Source organism: Miniopterus natalensis, chromosome 11 (assembly GCF_054644295.1).
Source record: "Miniopterus natalensis isolate mMinNat1 chromosome 11, mMinNat1.hap1, whole genome shotgun sequence".
NCBI lineage: Eukaryota > Metazoa > Chordata > Mammalia > Chiroptera > Miniopteridae > Miniopterus > Miniopterus natalensis.
The window spans coordinates 51,894,052-51,897,781 of NC_142091.1; the positions used below are offsets into that span (position 1 = coordinate 51,894,052).

Sequence of the window (3,730 nt, forward strand, 5' to 3'; positions counted from 1 at the left end):
AAACTTCTGCCCATCTGAAGGTACTTTAAAAACAAATAGGCAAGTCCTAGACTGGGAAAAAAATTTGCAATACATGAATCTGACAAAGGATTTTTGTTTAGAATATATAAAGAACTCCAACAAATCAATGTAAAGAGACAAACAGCCCAGTAAAAGTGGATAGCAGATTTGAACAGGCACTTCAGGAAAAGATATACAAAGGGTCCAAAGCACAGGAAAAGATGTAACCTCTTTTAGGGAAAAGGTTGGTATATTTCAGGTGTAGGTGAAATAGGTATATCATGTGAAACAGAAGGTTGACTTTGCTTTATTAGCTTGTTTTGGAATTAATTATGGTTTAATGAGGTGTTTATGGGTGCCAAGTTGACAAGGGGTAGACTTTGATGGGTTTGAAAGTTTCAGCTTGGCTAGGCTGAACTATGTTTTCCAGAATTCCTTTTCCTCCCATGTATGTTTCCAGTTAGGGTGGGCATCCAAAGACAATTTGCACAAGATCTGGTGGTTGGAAATAAAGCAGCAGCCGTGTTGTTTTTAAGCATGGACGGTTAGGGCAAGGGCACCAGGGTGCTCATGCATGCTTACTGCACTGGTGTGAGGCAGAAGCTAGATCTGCAGCTGCTCCACCTTCCCTTGGGTCCTCCTTCAGTGTCTCCGGCTCTGGACCAGGTGTGTGTTTAGCTCCATGATGAAGGGAGCAAACTTCTCCTGCAGAGCTCTCACGTCATCAAAATGCAGGTACTGAGACAGACTGATGTGAATTCTGGTCGGCTATCATGGGCTTTAGCTCAGGCTCCTGGGTTCTAGTTTGCCCCGTAGACTTCAAGCTCTAGAATCAGACAGACAGACAACAGCCTTACAAAGACAGTTTAACCATATATATGTGTGTGTATATATATACCATCTCCTTACTCTCTCTATTTTACACTATTAATATGTAAACTTTTATAAGTACTACTTCTTTGGCTGAACCCTGCTTAATAGAGCATCACTGTGTGAACCTGCTTCCTGAAATCTCCATGGGTTCCTGAGGATGGCTGCCTCTACTTTTCTTCGCCTCAGTGATGTCCTCCAGAGTCCTCTGGAGAACCAACTTGAAGATCTGCCGCAGCTGATGCTGTTGCCTAAAGGAGCCAACAAAAAAATAAATGATGGGATTGGCACTGCTGTTAGGACTAGACAGGATAATCCCCATCCTTCTAAGAAAATGTGAAGACGTTTTACTGCAAAGTTTCTGAACCCAGTAACACACAAACCACTTGAAGCCAAAGAGCAGGCTGGAGAGGAGAAAAACCAGGACTGGGAGCAGGATGACCACGCAGAGCCTGGTCAGCGGCACCCGCTGGGGACCACACAGCAGTCTGATCAGCAGGGCCAGGCTGGAGCCACAGAGACGCACAAATAACAAAATCAGCCACGTGACAGTGGTGAGATCAAACGCCCGACACCAAGTTTGGTCACGTTTCCTCACCAGGAAGCCACAGTAGTTCCCGTTCGGGATGCTCAGCAGCAGGGACAGGGCCCAGAGCAGGGCACACATGACGGTTATCTGGGGCGGTGGCAGCGATACCAGATGGGCCACAGGACAGACAGGCAGTGCTGGGTGCTCAGGGTGCTGAGAAAGCTCAGGCCTGAGATGTAGGCCAAGACGGACACAGTGAGGAAAATGTAGGGGATGGAAATGCACACGGAATGGAAGCTACTGATGAGTGTGTGCAGGGAATACACGATCTGGCAGCAGAGGAAGAGGAAGCCGGCCGCTGCCAGGTTGAGGATGTAGACGGAGCAGGCGCTCCTCCACATGCGGAGCCCGGGAGCCAGAGCACCACCGCATTCCCGCCAGCCAGGCCAGGGCAGTGGTGAGTGTCAGCAATTTCAGGGTTAGGATCTCTGAATCAACTTGCTGTAAGTGATAATTCAAAATCCAGTGAGCCAAAAGGAAAATGATGATAGATCATGAATTCACAATTTCTCAAAATAAAAATGCCTCTTAAACATATGGAAAAATAAGAAACCAAAGTAATAATAACAGAAATAAAAGTTAAAATTATCCAGGGTTATATTTTACTCACTGAAATATAAAAGACCCCCAAATTTGGCAGCGTCCGCTGTGGGAGATGGTGGGGGACAACGCACTCTCACACATTTCTGGTGGGAGTGAGGGCTATTTGCAACATGTATAAACACATATAAAGCATCATACTTTTTCCCCTGTAATCCTTCACCTAGGAGTTTGTCTTAAAGATATATCTGTACATGTGCAAGAGACATACGTACAAAGTTAATACATGTAGGATAATTTGCAGTAAAAAATATTGGTAACAGTCAAAATGGCCATCGATGCTGTATAAATGATGGTCCGTCCATATAACAGAATACTGTGTAGCTATATACAAAGAGCAACCAACCTGATGTGGAAGGACCCCCAAGCTATATTAACTTTAAAAAGAAGACAGATGTAGGACAATGTGTATTGGAATGAGACCGAATAAAGACACATTCATATGTATTATATATTCCTTTGCATTCAGCATATTTACATATGCTTGTTTTCTCATTAAATAACCCTAGAAAGAATTTTGAAAACAAATAACTGTAATATGATAGTCATCTCTGAGGAGAAGGCAGAGATGCCTACAGGCCTAGAAAGGGAATGACAACTTTCAATGTGTGCATCAAAAATATTTTTAAACCTGTGAATGTATTGCATTTTCAAGAAATAAAATTTTAAAACAAGGAAAATGAATGTGATGGTATAACCAGGAGAGGGAGATAGAGATATAAAAAGATGAGAGAGAAAGAGGAAGGGAGGAAGGGGGAGGAGGAAGAAAGATACAGAGATAGAGATAGAGAGGTAGAGAGATAGAGTTAGAGACGGGGGAGTTATGGGGGGAGGAGTAGAAGGAGAGACAAAGAGAAGGAGAGAGAGGGAAGAGAGGGAGGGTGGAGCCAGAGCCTGGGAGGTGAGGAAATAGAAAATAGTATAGAAAACTCATTTAAGGAGGTTTGCTGTGAAGGAAAGGAGAGAAATCAAGCTGTGGGCGAAGGCAAATGTAGACGTGGGTGGTGTTTTTAAGCCTGGAGATAGCATAGCATGTGTGTACAGTGTTGGAATGATCCAATAGAAAAGGGAACATTCAAGATGCAGGTGGGAGAGGTAACAGTTGTGTAAGTGTTTAAGTGTAGGAGAGAGGTGGGAACATGCATGCAGGTGGAAAGGATGATTTAAGGTAGAAGCATGCAGAACTATCCCCTGGCATGAGAGGAAAGGCAGAGACATGAGCTCAGAGGCAGGTTGGCTGGTAGATTTGGTGTGGGGAGCTGGGGACATTCTCAGGAGGGCAACACCTGAGAGTGAGGAAGTGGTTCCAGGAGAGAGATGGGAGGAAGTATTTCTTTTGGGGAATGAGAGGGTAGTTATGGAAAAGGTACATGATTGCTCAGCAGAACTAAGTGGATACTTATGGTGTGTGGACATAAATGGAAAGTGAAACCATTGAGTATGGTTGTGTTTGTTCTCTAGCTGCACTCAGCTCCCTGGTAATAGGCATGGAGTTAGTGGAGGGTTGGATTCAACCAGGGCAAAATACTTGAACAGATAACTTCATCAAAGAAAATATATGGAAGGCAAAAAAATACATGAAATGTTTTGCATCCCTAGCCATTAGGGAAATACAAAATTAAAACCATGATGAGATGCCATTGCACACTTCTTAGGATGGCTAAAATTAAA

At 43.8% G+C, this 3,730-nt stretch overlaps 1 pseudogene; it reads right to left on the minus strand.

The window, feature by feature from the left end:
* Nucleotides 1–985: 985 nt before the first annotated feature.
* Nucleotides 986–1,906, minus strand: LOC107542186 (mas-related G protein-coupled receptor member X2-like; annotated as a pseudogene).
* Between the last annotated feature and the right edge of the window lie 1,824 nt (nucleotides 1,907–3,730).